Source organism: Puntigrus tetrazona, unplaced genomic scaffold, assembly GCF_018831695.1.
Source record: "Puntigrus tetrazona isolate hp1 unplaced genomic scaffold, ASM1883169v1 S000000008, whole genome shotgun sequence".
Classification (NCBI taxonomy): Eukaryota; Metazoa; Chordata; class Actinopteri; order Cypriniformes; family Cyprinidae; genus Puntigrus; species Puntigrus tetrazona.
This window is the reverse complement of record NW_025047688.1, coordinates 491-18,432: the sequence shown is the minus strand read 5'-3', so window position 1 is coordinate 18,432 and position 17,942 is coordinate 491. Positions and strand designations below refer to the sequence as shown.

At 42.3% G+C, this 17,942-nt stretch overlaps 1 long non-coding RNA gene across 1 annotated transcript in view; it reads left to right on the top strand.

Moving 5' to 3' along the window:
* LOC122332275 overlaps positions 1 to 16,185 on the top strand; it is a 41,032-nt gene extending 24,847 nt beyond the window's left edge. Inside the window, exons 2-3 of the long non-coding RNA XR_006248469.1 lie at positions 15,262 to 15,345; positions 16,058 to 16,185. This is a non-coding gene — a long non-coding RNA (uncharacterized LOC122332275). The remainder of the gene's footprint in view (positions 1 to 15,261; positions 15,346 to 16,057) is intronic.
* Positions 16,186 to 17,942: the final 1,757 nt, after the last annotated feature.

Below are 17,942 nucleotides of genomic sequence, written 5' to 3'. Positions count from 1 at the left end.
TCATACATGGATAAGTTTTTCACAATAAGATCTGTGCAAGCAAGTCTGTCTATTATCTCAAAGACCAGGTAATGCAAGTTTTAAGTACAGCAAATGGAAGATATCACTCAGAAGCAAACTGGATATAGTTCAGCACAGTTTAAGATCGGTTATTCAAATTTTTTTGCTTAAGTGTCTCTAGTGACAGCCAAACTCTTCTGTCCACATATAATTCAGACTGTCACGCACAGAGTAGCTTTTAAGTATTTCGCAGCCTATGCACACAAGAAGATCTAACAGCTGAATTTGCAGAGGTTTGCGAGATTTTGTGGTATTTAATATTTATTAGATAAATATTGATATGAGAGCTCGTGAGCATCTGCAATCAGATGTTGTCAAAACTGTCAAAATAAAAGTCCCACTAGCAACACTTAAAAAAAATAAAAAATAAACAAATTTACTAATATATTGATAATGTTGGAACTGTTGGACATTTATGCTATTTTTATAACATTATTGGTATTACTGGCAATTATCAGTATTGACTTTCAGAATATTTTGTCGACCGCTGGTCATATATTTATTTTATTCAATAACTGATGTTAGGATTGACTGGAATTTCTGCTTGTTTTCCAAAAAAACCTATTCCTATTAATCCTCCGCATTCCTATAAAACTTTTTTTTTTTACAAGTGTATTTTGAGTGAATGGACCAGCCATCGGAGATTCATTTGACCCATTTCCCTCTTAGTGAGGTGTCTGAGCTGTTTCACCCACACAGAATCAAACCCACGAGTTTTCCGATCGTCCAGAATGACTTTTGTGTTAATCTCTGATGGCACATTCATCATCTACACACACATGCTCATAGAGAAAAGAACCCACACTCATTCATACTCCTACACATGTACCTTTTCATGTGTCATGCTTCGTGACACACACTCAGCTCAAACCTTCTATGTCTGCAACACTTTCTAATGCCTCCATTTCTAATGCCTTAAATTTTAGATGCTAATTATTTGCCTAAGAGCTCTCAACTTGCTATTAAAAGCTGATTCAAAGTTCCCGGCCTAGACTAGACTGGAATAGACTTGTTTATGTGTTGAGCAACAGAATTCAGCTGATGTCTGATCACAGCTGTATTTTGCTTGTTCAAGCAGAATGTGAAATCTGAACATACCTATAATACTAGGTTTTTAGAGATGCACCAGTATTTATATTTTGGCTGATACTGAAACCATTTATTTTTATTCATGTTTTAGACAATATAAAAAAAAAATCTGTAGAATGTTGTCAAAAAATGTAGAGAAACATTATTCTATACAGTATTAAAATGGATATTTCCATCTATGAATTTTAGTTTTTGAAAGGTGAAATTTGAGCACACACAATTAACAATATTGGGTCTGTACCAATAAAACAATTACAGTGAAAATATTTTTAAATTCAGTTACATGAAAATATCTGAATTGGCCAAATGAATGTTATATGTATTACATTTTTGACAGCATTAAAATATGAAATGTTCTCAGTTACGTGTAATGTTGAATGTCTATAATCAATGTTTAAATATTAGGGAAAAGAACTAGGGACATCAGTAGTATTGGTATCAGTAATACTCAAGTTTAGTCAGATGTCCTCAAATGAATATTAAAAATATAATGTCTTTTTTCTAAATTAATTCTATTTTTACAGCTACATTATTAATCTAGCTACAAATATATAAATCGTCAGTTTGTTGTGTTTGTTGATACAGACACGCACACAGACATAATTTTATAAACGACATAGTCATGTGATGCAGTAAAATTTCAGACATGCCCATTAACAACAAAAGACAATACTTTTTATTTTGATAAGAAGTCTGTGCAGAACATTTTAGACGATTGTTTCTGTCCAATCCACTCGTTTAATCGCATTTTACCACAGCTGTTGTCGTTTTTTTGGCCAGCAATGGAATCAAGTATGTTCTATTCTATCCGTCTATTCCATTTTCAAATTTAAGGCTTTTACATAGATTCTGGCACCCAACATAACAGATAAGTTCATTTTCAAAGGTGCTACCTCTGAGTCCGACAACATTGAAAGCTATGAGTAAAATGTCCCGCGTAGTCATCTCGGAATTACTGTAGTTACGACATGTAAAATCAACCTTTAAAATCAACGACTAAAATAAAACTTTTAATTGATTGACAGCATTAGCACACAATTTTGGTGATATCAGCGACACCAACCAATTTGTACGTATTTTACGAGTTGCCAAGTTTGTGGTTAATTCCTTCTAATTCGTACAACCTGATTTGTAGAATGTGTCTAAAACCCCAGGCAGGTTTAGGGGCGGGGTTAGGTGTAGGTCATTCGTACAAATTCATAATACGTCACGATTTACGAAATCATATCAATTTGTATGAGTGAAGTTGCAAGAATTCATACAAATTAGCCACCTTAGCATATGTACGAATTGCTGTGAGATCGGGCTGAATTTCGATCACTTCGATTACTGCTCAGTTTTATCCCAAGCTGATCAGCTTGGCTTAAAGTTTGTTTTTCAAAAGTGAACTGACATTCTTAAGACAACACCTTTCACGACTCATTAAGCGCTTAATCACCGAGTGAAATGTGCAGCTGTGTTGTGTTTTATGGAGGGACATCATTTTAAGCGGCATATTGGCTTAGTGTGCTGTTAGAGGCTACGACTCTGAACCAGAGGAAGAGGCGACGGGTTTTGTCGCCTTCCTCGTGGGAGACGTGAAAGGCATGCTGGGAAGGTAATGCACTTTTAATGGCCTGGTGCAGAGCCCTGGAGCTGTGACGGCCCATGTAGCTGCGGCTCTGATTGATTACACGTCTCCCATGGGCCGGGGAGAGTGACGCAGCAGCTGCAATTCATCGTGCCGTCAGGGCCGCTGGTAGAACCAGTCGTGATTCAGCAGAACACCGTCTGCACTGGTGTCCACGCAGCGCTGCTTGTAGGGGAGCTGTTATTGTCTAGCCTGGTGATGATTCGTTTTTACATACAGTATATTAATTTTTAGTCTCAGGACATGGATAGGAATATGGCACTTTTATTGAATCATGTCAGCAAAGGCACTGAATACTGATGATGCAGAACATTATTACGTGTTCATATGTAGTTTTACTCATTGGTTTTCATACCTAATGCTCATGAAACTTAAAGTCCTTATGAGATGGACACGTGATCAGACGTGGATTATGTTATTATGAGGTCACAAGATTATTGTAAGATGTGACTATAAACACATTACCATGCAAAAGTAACATTTTATAATAATATAGTAATACTTTTATTTAGCAAGAATGCATTCAGTTGATCAAAAGGGAGAGTAAAGGCATTTATAATGTTGCAAAAAAAGTGAATTTTTTTTTTGAATGGTCTTTTTTATTAAAAACCCTGAAAAAAATATTAAGCTGCACAACCTTATTGAATATCAGTAATAATGCGAAAGCGTTTCTTGTGCAGCAAATCACAGTAGAATGATTTTTCAAAAGGTCACTGAGACTAGAAAAATGACACATGAATATATTACATTTTAAAGAAATCCTACAAGAAAAAAAAGATTTAAATTGTAAAATGTTTGGTTTTGGTTTTATGGCATTTCTGATCAAATAAATGCAGATTAAAGATTATATTTAGCAAATTAAAAAATAAATATTTTGATACAATTAAAAAGGTTTTCATAATTGAAATTGTAATGTTTTGAGGCCTCAATTCACTTGTAGCATGAAAATAAATTTTTTTAAAATATACGTTTATTTAGACAAACTCTACAATACATAATTCAGTCCATGAAAATTATTTTCACCTTAACATATGTACCAGAGTGAATCAGTAATAATATCAGTGCATCCCTAGTTTGGAAGACATTTATGTATCAAAAGTATATGAAAAGTTTAAGGAAAAAATATATAGTACGCTTTTTAAAGAACATGAAAAATAGTTCCAACGTATTTTGCCACCTTGTTATTAGAAATATATTTTCTTGCATTAGGAGGTAATTTAGTCATTTTTCATGACCTTTTCCCATGGCGTGAGAGCTAGGATGTGACACATGATGACAGCATGAAATGCCAAACATCTGTTTGAATATGTTCTGAGAGGTCACTGCTTGGTTATCAGAGATACTGGAGCTTGTGTGACATTCCGCAAAGCTTGATTGCTGCCGTGATGGGCCTCTCAAACACACATGGAAACAGGAAACACGTGTGCAGCAGCTCTGAGTCTCAACTTACCTTATCAGTGCTGCATGCCAATCTCCATCAGAGAACCAATCCTCATATACAAACCAAAGGACTAATTCGCCTCATCAGGCATCTTGGGATGCTTTAAACCTCATCCTGAAGATATTTTACTTTTAACATAATGATTTCAAGAGGATTTTGCTCTGTTCTAGAAGAACGCTAGAAGAACGAGCTTTTACTGTACATGCAGTAGCCTACTTGTGTCAGCTAGCCTGTGTTACTGGAATATTTGGCCTTTATTCGCCCAGTTTGAATTATAATCATGATTTCAGTTTAGTATTATTGATTATGTATGTAGTTATTCTCAGTGTTTGCAAACAGCATGAGCTTACGTGAAATGTAAATCTGTGAATCGCTCCTGTGTCTTTTTCAAAGTAGCAGCACATGTTGAACAATCTCAGACACACAGAACCTTGTTAACTCTGCAGATGCCCAGAGGAAATGATGTCATGTAATACATGGTGAATGTGAGAGTGGTTCAGGTTTAATTGGATTAATGAGTCCTTGTAAATGAATTAGCGAGTGAGTGCAGTCAATATTCCCAGTCAATCAACTTGACTGTAGTGAACAAGATACCATGAGAGAGTCGTTCTGACCTCACAGAGAACAAGCACATACTGTAATTGAGTTTGCAGATGCTCTCATGTCTTCATGTACTGTGTTATACAGTTTAATTAACATGAAATCAAACTTGACCCTCTTTATTTTCTCAATTATGCCATTATGCTTAGTTCACTAGTGCGTGTTATCAATAAGGGAAACCAAAAAAATTCTTGGAAGTATAATAACTTTTCCACCATAGAAACCAGTTTTGTATTGATGTGTAGGCAAATAGATATAATATTAAATTCCAATTTCAAAGTGTAATTTTCCAGATCCAGTTACATACACAATGATCAGGTTGATTTATCTAGTTTCTTGCTGGATAATAAGTGAAATGTGTAATGAATGCTGTATCAAGCGTTGTCTTAATTCGACTTAATTTGAAGCAAATTATGTTCATGTTGTCTGTAAACACCTCGTTTATTGCCTGGAAAATGTACATTTACTTTAATGCAGATTCTTAAATCTAAAATTGCTATATATTTTACTTCATGCTTTCCCTAAAAGGTGAACATGTTACGTGTGTTACTACCATTATGCTCTATCGTTTTTGTTTTGGGCAATTTATTACATCGTTGAACACATTGCCACACTGAGTTATGAAAAACAAAATATGTTTAGGTTTTCCTTCCAATTTTCTCAGTTAGGTCATTAGTGGACACTGAAATTATTACAGAAAATGTATTCTTCAGTAGTCGGGTCTTTGATTCAATTGAATTGTGTCAACTCAGTATACACTATTGTTTAAAGTGCTTTTATATATTATTAAAGTCTCTTATGCTCATGCTGGTTACATTGACTTATTTTTGTAAAACAGTAACATTATGATGCTATGTTATATTAAATTATATTAAAGAACGTCTCGATTACGTATGTAACCCTCGTTCCCTGAAGAAGGGAACGGAGACGTCACGCCGGATGACCGACGAACGGGTGGGATCTCGCCGAGAGACCAATCTGCTTCGAGTGTATCTAAACAAGCCAATTGAAGATTGGCATGCGCTGTCGCATCCAGCTGCCGCTGATCACAGCGTGTATAAATAAGCAGCGGGTGCAGCGCATATTCAGGTTTTGCTGAGGAGCCGAAGCTAGTGACCCGGCCCCTTCAGCAGAGGTGCAGCACGTGGCGGCGGGGCGTGGCGTCTCCGTTCCCTTCTTCAGGGAACGAGGGTTACATATCGCAACCGAGACGTTCCCTTTCAGCCGGTCACTTCCGAGTCGTCGGATGACCGACAATTGGGATCCCTACCAAAACGCCATGGACGCTGCCTCTTCCAGTGTCCTGTGGGGAGCCTGCTGCCCCTCAGTCTATCGGGCGTAGGCGGGCTCAACCACAAGAAGCCAGCTACTTTTGTAACACTACCCATTCGTAAGACTGGAACACTGGGAAACGCCCCACGTTCTAGTGAACAGGGACGGCGGAAGTCCAGCCTTCCCGTAGGAGGTCTCGGAGCGAATATGCATATGGACAGTATTTCAGTTTGCATATGGAAAATTGGAAGTGATTGAACCCTCTTAGACGGGCAGAAGGTCTGCCGGAGAAACACGGGGCTCTAAGGCTATGCCGTGGAAATACACACATAAAGTCCTCTTGGGGTACTTTACATGGCTCCCAGCCCTCACCGGTTCTCACGGATTCATCGAGAGGGCCTGGCGCCGGATGCTCCGCAACATCTGGCTGCCCGGGGAATGGAGGAGCTCGACAGGGTCTACTGTATGGAGCGCTCTGGAGGCGGTTAACAAGCCGACCCGAAACCGGGCCTCTCAGTGCTTCTACCAGTTTGAGGTGAGAACACAGGAGGATACCGGTTCCACACGAGGCTATAGAATCTAGCAATCGTGTTGGGGGTCGCCCAGCCCGCAGCTCTACAATCTGTCAGCGAGGTGCCACGAGCCACCGCCCAGGACGATGCAACACTTGCTGAGTGTGCCCGCAACCTGAAGGGGGCAGGGCATACCCTGTGCTTGATACGCTAGGTAATGGCGTCCACTATCCAGTGAGCCATCCTCTGCTTGGAGGCGGCACTCCCTTCTGCCGGCCTCTGTGACAAGCGAGAGCTGGACTGAGGTCCTGAAGCTTTGTGTCCGGTCAACGTAGCATCGGGAGTGCTCGGACCCGGGACAAGCAACGTCAGGGCTGGGTCTGCCTCCTCCAGGGACAGCGCTTGAAGGTTCACCACCTGGTCTCTGAAGGGGGTAGTGGGAACCTTGGGCACGTAGCCGGGCCGTGGCCTCAGTGGTACCTGGGAATCCATGAGCCCAAACTGTAGGCACAGATCGTCGACCGAGAAAAAGCCTGCAGGTCCCCTACCCTCTTGATGGAGGCCAATGCGAGCAGGAGCAATGTCTTCATAGATAAAAGAACTTTAGCACAACTGCTGGCAAGGGTTCAACGGAGCCTACTGCAGTGCTGTCAGCACTACAGACAGGTCCCAAGAGGGTACTGTTGGGAGCCGTGGAGGATTCAACCTCCTGGCTTCCTCAGGAACCTGATAATCCGGCCATGCTTACCCACAGACCTCCCATCTATGGGGTCATGATTTGCAGCGATTGTAGCCACGTAGACTTTAAGGGTGGAGGGAGACAGCCTTCGGCTCCAACCCTTGCTGCAAGAAGATAAGCACGACTGATAGGGCAATTTCGGGGGTCTTCACCCTGAGAAGAACACCACTTTCGACGAACAGGCTCTACTTCAAGGCATAGGCCTGTCTCGTGGGCGGCACTCTAGCCGAAGAAATGGTGTCGACTACCTCTTGAGGTAGGTCACCTAGAAACCTCCGCATCCCATCCAGGGACCAGACATGGAGTTTCCAGAGGTCTGGACGCGCGGGTGCCAAGGGTGCCCCATCTCTGAGTCAGAAGATCCTTCCTCAGAGGATCGGCCAAGGAGGGGCTGTCGCGAGGAGCACAAGTTCTGGGAACCAAGTCTTCACCAGTAGGGTGCTACTAGCAAGACCTGCTCCTAGTCCTCCTGACCTTGCACAGTGTCTGTGCAAGAAGGCTCACTGGGAAATACATACTTGCAAAGGCCCCGCAGCCAGCTGTGTGCCAGTGGGCAATGGGAAGTCTCTGGAGAGGCAAACAGGTCTACCTGAGTGGCTCGGAAGCGTTCCCAATCAGCTGAACCGCCCGGGATGGAGTCTCCATTCTCCGGGTAGTGCAGCTCGCGACAGCTCGTCGGCTGCCTGGTTGCACACTCCTGGAATGTGAATGGCGAGAAGCGACCTCAGAACTTCCGACTCCATAGGAGGAGGAGGTGGTGGGCTAGTTGCGACATACGACGGGAGGCGTGAGCCACCTTGTTGGTTGATGTACGCAGCGGTCAGTATGTTGTCTGTGCAGACTAGTACATGCTGGCCTCGAAGGCAGTTCTCGAGACTGCCTAGGGCGAGATGTGCTGCCAGCAACTTTAGGCAGTTGATGTGCCATTGCAGTTGAGGGCCCGTCAAACCCCTGACACTGCATGCCCGTTATGCGTGGCCCCTCAGCCGGTGGTGGAGGCATCCGTGAAACCACAGCATACCTGGAGACCTTCTCCAGGGCACTCCGGCCGAAGGCGAGAGAGGTCTGACCACGGGGTGAAGGTTTGGCGGCAGGCCGGTGTTATTTGAACCCGTGAGTGCCACTTTGCCACGCCCACCTCGGGACTCGATCGTGTAGCCAATGTTGAAGCGGTCTCATATGGATTAGTCCCAGCGGCATCACTGTGGCGCGGCTGCCATATGCCCCAGGAGCCTCTGAAAATATTTCAGTGGGACCGCCATCCTGCTCTTGAACATATTGAAGCAGTTCAACACCGAATTTGTACGCTCCTCTGTGAGGTGTGCCATCTGATCGATCGAATCCAGCTCCATCCCAAGAAAAGAGATCCTCTGCGTTGGACAGAGTTTGCTCTTCTCCTGGTTGACCTGAAACCCCAACTGGCTGAGGTGCTGTAGCACCAGATCCTGTGTTCGCACAACTGAGCCGGGACTGAGCCAGTCATCCAGTTGGTTGAGAATGCGAACGCCTTACTCTCTCAGTGGAGCAAGGGCTGCTTCCGCGACTTGCATGAAGGCGCGTGGCGACAGGAGAGCCCGAAGGGTAGGACTTGTACTGATATGCTCGACCTTGAACGCCAACCTCAGGAATGGCCTGGCATGGAAGAATCGACACATGAAAAGCACGTGTCCTTCAGGTCGATCGCTGCAACCAATCCTGGGGACGGACGCACTGAATAGGCGTTTCTGTGTCAACATCCTGAGCGGGAGTGCTCGATTCAGGACTCACAGATCCAAGATTGGTCATAACCCACCGCCTTTCTTGGGCACTATGAAGTATGGGCTGTAAGCCCGACCTCATCTCGGCTGGAGGAAGCGGCTTTATCGTGCCTTCACTAGAAGGACAGCAATCTCCGCCCACAAGACAGGGCACACGCATTGTTCACTGACATATAGCGGATCCCACTGAACTTGGGGGCGCGGATGAACTGAATCATATAGCCGAAGTCGAAGGGTTCGCAGGAGCCACCGGGATAGCCTGGGAAGATTCAACCAGGCATCCAGAGACCGAACTAGCGGCTCGAGCGGAACCACCCGGCGATGCAGGCGATGGGGCAGCGAGGGGGAGTGCAGGGACCGGCTCGGGCGTCGTGGCGGTCGAAGCGGGGTCTGAGTGTGTGCAACTCTTACCTGCATCCCCGCAGAAGTGAGGCGGGTAGGCTGTTGGTTCGTCCTCCCAGTCTTCCCACTGCTGCATATTAGCCCAAGGAGGCGTGAGTGGCGCGGAACTGGCCCGCTCAACTCCTCGCTCTCCTGGGGACAGAGACAGAGGAAACCGCCCTTGTCGAGGTTTTAGGTAGCGGCAACATTCTCTGCCCGGCAGAGCAGCTCCCTCCATCCCCGGAGCTGAGGGCCTCTTGCACCTGCGCTTCCTCCAGGTTTGGCAGGAGCCTGGACAGGCTGGGTGGCTGCCCTGCTGCCAGCTCCACGGTGCTGCCTAGATGGGGCTGCTGCGTTGACTGCGGGAGCGGTGGCGGCAGCAGGGGCACCCTCGGCGACGAGCTGGCTGAGGTGGGCCGTCGGCGGCTGGGTGAAGGCAGCAGCTGCACGCCGAGGCAGGATGTTTCTTACCTCAGTCTGCTTCTGGGCAGTGGAGAACTGCTGGGCAAAGTTCTCCACTGCGTCGCCAAAGTGGCCGGTCTGGGACATGGGGCATTCAAGGAACGTGTCTTGTCTACCTCGCGCAAGATGTCGACCAGACACAGCCACAGATGGCGTTTCTGGACCACCGTAGTGGCCATCGCACAACCCAGAGACCGGCGTTGTGACCTTCGTCGCCGTGGCGCGAGGTCCATCACGATACAGAGTTCTTTCCAGAACTTCCAGGTCATGACCACCCCTGTGCAGATCCTTCAGTGCCTTGGCCTGATGAACCTGCAACAACGCCAAAGCGTGTACTGCAGGCGCAGCTTGTCCACAGGCCGCACAAGGCACTGCCGTTCAGAGCCGGCGAGTACCTGCAGGCCCGGGAGGGGAGCACAGGATCACCGCACTAAGCGGAACGGCATTGGGACACAGCTGCATCCCAACTGACCGCTCCACTGGGGCGATCACCGTAACTCCTGGCTGTGCCACTGTCAAAGGGTGGTGAAGGAGGAGGAGCCACTGGGGCAGTTTCTGGCAGTGAAAGGTGCTTTCCACATCCCAGTAAGCTCCTCATGCACTTCCGGGAAGAAAGGTACCAGGATGGGGCCCTGAGAACCAGCGCAAGCCACCCTTAAATACCAATCGTCCAGCCTCGAGGGCCGGGGAAGCAGTGGAGGTTTCCACTTGATCGATCACCTCGACGGCCTGGGCAAGCATAGCCACCATTTCTAGATCTGTATCCAGTACATTCAACGCCTGGTAGGCGCTGGAAAGAGCAACCGGATCTTCACTTCCAGAAATGTCTGGCTCACCTTCCGATGCAGCGATTGACTTCTGATCATCAGGGGAGCCCAAGAGGGTACAGCTGATACCCCACGTGAGGTCCAGACTGCCCCTTTTGCAGCTCCACTGGTTGCAGAGTTTAAGCTTTGTGTCACAACGTAAATGGAGCCCACCTGTCTGCAGCCAGAATGAGAACCAAGTCGAGCAAACACAAGCTCCGCCTCCTTTTTCAAGGCGACAGAGCCCGCCCATCACTCCCGAGATGACCATCTCCTCGCGAGGAAATGATTCATCCACAACCGCCACCTCAGCGTGCTAAGCCCAGGCACGAGGCAACGATTGTGACCATCACCTAACACCAGGTAACAACCGCATCCAGAAACACACGGTGTCACGTAGTCTGAAGCAAGACCCACGCTGTCTTCAAGACGCGTCGAGTTTGCCAGGCGTAACGTCGTCTTTAAAAAGACGCACCCGCGAATGCTCTTTAGTGCTGCGGCAACAGGGGATAGCCGCTTTGCACACAAATGGTGGTAGTGCAGCCTGATTGTGGCAATCCACTCGACGCAGGAAAACAAGCTCCACTGAAACGCCGTACTCCAACACTCGTAGATCGTCTTTGGAGTAGAACAGTCATGCCCGGCTCCGAAGCGAAAAGCTGAATATGTGCTGCACCCGCTGCTTATTTATACTCGTGCTGTAATCAGCAGCAGTTGGATGCGATTAGCGCATGCCCATCTTCAATTGGCTCGTTTAGGTACACTGAAGTAGATTGGTCTCTCGAAGCGAGATCCCAATTCGCCAGTCATCTGACGTGACTCAGAGTGACCGACTGAAAGGGAACAGTTTTTAATTTACTTGAATATATTGTACAATGTTTTTATTATTATTATTATTTAAAAGCACCCGTTACTCCAGTCTTTCGGTGTCACATGATCCTTCAGAAATAATTCTAATATTCCAATGTGGTGCACAAAAACATTTCTTAGTATCAATGTTGCGCTGCTTAAAGAAGCAGTAATAATTTATTTGCTCCGATTCAAAATGTTAGTCTTTCTTCATTGAAACGAAGTTATGTTTTTGAGGAAATCATTATAGGAATTACAAATGTTGGCCAGTTCTTTTCCAAATTGAAAAAGTGGGTGGTTAGTTCTTCATCATCTGTATACTCCTCTCCAGTTTCTCCCTTACTTTCAGAATTGTCAGACATCATTGTTTTACCTTTTTTTGTAAATTTATTTGAATTTCTTTGCCCATCCATGTTTATCCACGAGCATTTGTGATTAAATTATATATATTATACATACATACATACATACATATATGTGTGTGTGTGTGTGTATATTATTCGTAGAAAATGACTGACTAGGATATTGTATAGCCCTTTGAAGCTGCACTGAAACTGCAATTTAGACCTTTAACCCGTTGACCACCATTGAAGTCTTAATAGACTTCATATATAATCATGGAGGTAATTCAACATATATAATATTCAACATATATAACATTCATATATAATTCAACATATAATTATGGAGGTAAATCCTACAATTTATTCCTTAAAATCTGTCACTTTTGTCTTTTTGGTTATTTATGCTGCCATTTATTTTATTCACCAAAGCCATTTTTACTGACAAATGATATTTGGCGAGTATCATTTATAGACACTTTGTTACATTACCTGAATACTGCATTAAAATACATAACATCAACAACAAAATAACATCTTTGCTGCCGACACATGTGGTTTCACAAACCTCTCTTTAAGTTTCAAAATTGTTGAGTTACCCTGAAGCAGATGTGCCAATTTGTCCGCCTCCAGCTTTGGAAGTCTAACTGTGAAATAGAGACAAACATAAAGGTAGAAGCATTCTTATTCCTGTCGGCGGTGGCCTGAGGGGATCCATTGACAGCTTTATTTCACTACACCATCTCAGCTGACCTTGGCTCATCTCAAAGCCCTTGTCCCTCCAGACAGACAATTTAGAAGTGCTGTCTCCAAACTGACCCGGGACGTCAGCAAACCATCATCATTAACGTAACGCAAACATCGGCTTGATAGAGGAGGGCCTTTTTTCTCAGTCTGTTGCCTCAAGGGCTCAAAGCACACATGGCTAATATTTCCACGTCAAGTTTGATTTTCTCTGTATTGTTCTCACAATTGTTCCTGTGTCGAGATTTGAATATCATTTTCTGTTAGGGTTGCTATGGTGACAGAAGCAGGGTCTCTGCATGTGCCAGTTGCCATGCAGTGGTTTGTCAGAAAAGAAGTACAAACGCCACTGCTTGCTATCTAAAATTTGCACAGAACTGCATTTCGGCTGTTTTCAGGATTTACTCATTTGGCCCACACGTTCATTTCATGGCCTCTCAATTTGTCTTGCGCTTGTAGTTTTTACTCCGCTGACCTCATCTCTGTTGTTAAAAAAAAAGGCCTTGCATCTCTTGTGCTCCTGGCGCAGGTGGGCATGACTCACGAATGGACTTCCTACACAAACTTACACACACTGTTTCATTTACTGGAAAAGCGTGTCGTGATTCACAGATATTCTGCCTGGATGACGTTGCAGAAGCTACTGAGTGCACACACTCAGGCACAAAAAGCTGTGTGGGTCTATTGATTGAGACGTCATGATCTGTATTGATTGAAAAGTCAAGAAGCTCAGCGTTTGAATTTTTTGGCTGGTTGTGTTGAACAGTAATGAGATAAACATAATGAGAAACAGGTTTATAACCTCTTGTCTATTATATTGTCTGTTATATAGACAGATGATAATTAGCCCCTGGTTGTGAATTCCATTATGAAGTGATGCGGTCTGATAAGAGCAATTTACAAAATAATAATTATACTGAATGTGCACTACCTGTATCTTGCATACCTTGTAAAAGCATATTTTAATAACAAATATACTTGCAGATAATGTAATATAAGTGAAATAAAATAGCATTTACCGTAAGGATACTTAAAGAGATTAAAATGTCTTGATTGTTTCATACTAAAGTGCACTCCTCACCATAATGTGATGACTAAAATCCATGTAACATAAGGCATTTGTTGCATCCAGTGAGGACGTGATTACTGATTATAACGACTTATTCTGTCTTTGTGCGCATTGCGTTGCATCGTGCAGCATAAACAAAACCATGTTTGCATTTGTGATCAGAGAAGCGTTCAACAATAAGTACTACTCTTCATTGCTCAAAACTCATGTTTGAATAGTAAGTAGCATATTCTGTAAATAAAAAAACAATGTACTTATGAGTCAGAAGCACCAGACTGTCCTTGAAATTGCCTCACTTTATAGAAACAGCCTTGTACAGCCAGCATAGGCTCCTCCCACATCCAGGAACCACTGGTACCACTTTTTGGAAGCTGAAACAAATTAGTTTCATTTTCACAACAACACACAGCGTCATCAGAACATGGCGGCACTACAGTGAGAAAAATAGCTCTACCTCCTTTCTTTGCATACTTGTTTATTATTTCCATTATAAATTAAAAGTATTATCCCAAGATTTTTTGTTTATAGCCACATTATTGCCATCTTTCAACATGCTCAAAAATATTCACTGGATATTGTTTGCGTAACCTTTTCACCAATGGCGAATGGAAAATATCTTGCGCACTCAAAAGTTCTGCGTTTTTACTTAGCTGCCATATAAATTTAGATTTAATATTTGCTTAGACTTATTCCTGCAGCCTACAAAATCAGTAAAGACAAGTTAAAAAGCATTGATCTAAAGCTGTTTAGATTTGGTTTGGTTTCTACTTGAAAAACGGCTCGATTTCATCCGGCGCTTTATATGAAAGACAGTCAGCTCTTAATGAAAAGATTATGGAAAGGGATCAATGCTGCTCGGTGTGTCACGGCCATTGTGGTTGTGTTGGCGAGACTTTTAGATTAGCATGAGACTCAGACTTCCCCTCACCCAAGGGGGCTCAAATCTCATTTCACATACTTTATCGACTCAATATGTCTTGTGCGGTGGGATGCGGTTCCATCACAGTACCCCAAGGACAAGATGAGAGAGTGACAATTTTGACACCTTGACAATCACACACAAAAGCACACACACATTCATAGACGCTTATCTCTTGAGAGAAATGTGTCCATGTCCATTTGCATTTAGCAGTGTGACAGTTTCCCGAGACCGTGAAAGCGTCGGCTCATGTCAAATGCCTGAACACGGGGGAATAACGCTGGAATTTTAACGACAGTTTATACACATTTTAGTCATTTCACCACGTGTGCATTAAAAACTAAAGTGTTTGATTTACCTTTTGGTGTTCAAAAATTTTAGTTTGCGCGGTTGATAAAACAGACGATCATAATATATAGCTGAGATAATGTTGCCGTTGTTGGGCTCGTTCCCTCACATGTAAAAACCATGACCCTATCTGAATAAAAATACATAAGTTCATTATGTTATTAAAGTTCGTTAAAAGTTCAGGAATGCAAAAGCATGATAATCAGATTATGATTAAATCCAGACTATCCTTTGTCTTGTAGAGAACCATGAGCACTGTGGAGGAGGAGCCGGACCACATGATACCATGAAGAGAAGCCTGCAGGTCCTGCCCCACCAGCTGCTGAGTAAGTCTCGCGTTAATAAAGCCTTTTAATACTGATAAGCCATTTATATTGTTTTTTTAAAGCTCTGTTTTGTCATGATGGTTGACAAAAGACCTACTGCCCCATGTAATAATAATAATAATAATAATAATAATAATATAATTACAAAACATTTTACGGCTGTAAAAGTTAACATGCTAACCATTGTTATTTTAGCATCATTGATTTACTACTATTAGAATATATATTTTAAATTATGCCAGATTGATAACATCAACAGGAATGAGATAAATGAAATGGAATACAGATAGATACAGACATAGAGAAGAACTCACAATAACAACAAAACATGCTTTTTGTAAAATAATGAAAATATACAGGGTGCAAACTTAAGTGCAAAACTCTGTGTATATCTTTGCCTTATAGACATTAAAACTATATCTGAAGCGGCTACTTTCAAATGAACCCATTCTGAAATGATTGCATTCTTTTTAGACATATAGAACTAATTTTTAAACAAAATTTTTACTTAAACAGTATTTAAAAAGTATGCTGTACACGTAACAGCAGTTGTAGTTTCTGTGGATCGGTCAGCATGTTTTTTTTGATTAAGTTTATTTACCAAGAATATCTTGCTAATTGAACCAGTTTAAAAGCCTTGTTGGGACATCAGCATACCTTCTGCCTATCCCATCTAATCTGCCTTGGTCTTTTATTTTGTCTCTTTCCTCAGAACACTTGCAGAATATTAGTATTGGCGACACACTCTTGATAGCAGTCTGGCTGAGATCCAACATTAAAGTGTGAAATGTATCAGGAACATGAGGTCGGATAGAAAAGGCTTCCTCCGTTGTAAAACAACTTTAAAAGAGATTTCATCACAGCAAATTCTGTTAGATGTCATGCTCAGAAAAATCCAACACAGGTGTTAACAAAACCTCAGTCTAAAGTTTCAGAGAAATATACTTTTCAGGCTCAGGTATTTTTAGCCATTTGTTCAAACTGATGTCAAAAGAAAAAAAAAGTGAAGTTAAAAAACTGTTTTTCAGGGCTCTGAAAGCTTTAGGTCATTTTCTATATTAATGTTCAGAGTGGCTCCCAGCTGAGCCCTGTGTGACATGAGGCTGTAAGGAGACTGTGTGTATCTGTAGGTGGCTTTAAAATAAGTCTATATGTGAAGTGTTTAGTAATCATAAGAATTCATATATAAACTGTTATCACAAGCACTGCCTGCATTTGCACAAGCAGGAAAATATGCATTGACAGCATCTAAAACATGTTATTTTATTATGTTTATTTTCATTATATATATATATATATATATATATATATATATATATATATATATATATATATATACACACACACACACACACACAAATGTTTATAATTCATTTTAATGAATTCTTTTTTAAACAGCTTTTCATTAATGTATGGATAATAACTTTTAATGAAATTCTTAGCAATGCATATTACTAATCAAAACGCTTTTATATATTTAAGAAATATTTTCATGAAACATGATCTTAACTGTTTGTCATAACAGAAAAGGCGATCATTTTGACAATGTTATTGATTATTATAATATTACTTTGACAATATTTGATCATTTTGGGTGTGGCTTATGATTGGTAGAAGACTTCCAGAAGACGAAGGCTATATAGACTATAGACAGTAAAAGATGAAGACTGGACAAATAGCTAGGAAAATTTTGCTTTGCTGTCAATGGAATAAATGTTCAAATATATTACAATCAAACATTTTAAATTGTAATACTTAGAAATATGTGTATATTCATATTTTTTTAAAATGTTTGTTTTAAAGCCGTTCATATTGTACGTTTCAGCATAAATGGACAAATGTTACATATTTATATGTACGAAAACTAATTAGATTAGGCTGGAGTGCCTGGTAGGTTGATATTATTTAGTACATTTTGTAAAGCTCTTGGCTACCCCAAAATATCATAATTAAATGCATTTTGCACTCTGTTGACCTTCTGGCATGGCCTGAGGTTAAGTGCTTTGCTCGAGGGCTCAGTGCATGATAGTTCAAAGATCAGCATGTGTGTGGTTTATATATATGCAGTTTTAGTAACAAGCTATTTTAACCCCTTGAACGCATTGCATTTAAGCTGGCGGTTTCCTACCCAAAGCATCTTGCTGTAGAAATGAATAAGGACATTGCTAAACCTGCCAATTAGTAGGGGATGTCCACTTGCTTCTGGCTACAAAATTTGCTAGTTATGTAACGAGAGCAATTCATAGCTAGTTTTGGAATTAAGTATTACTGATAACAAGCGCAATTTTCTTTGTTTCACTGTCGGTTTGCGTCTTTCGTGTCTATCTGTTCATCTGCTCATCTGTAGGGATGGCACCATTCGTTTAAAGTAAACTGAATTTAGCTGATGGCTTTCTCACGCAGTTATGGTGTGATTGCTGTTCTCCCTGAAGTGCAGATGGCATTGCGAGGCTATTTGAATAAAAGGGCTTTTGCCAAATAACATCCTAAATTGGAATTCAAAAGAACGCTTCTTCAAAAGTCCCAAAGGCAGAATGTTTCACTGCAACGGCTATTATTTCATTGTCACAACTATTTTGAGAAGCCGTAGCCCAGTG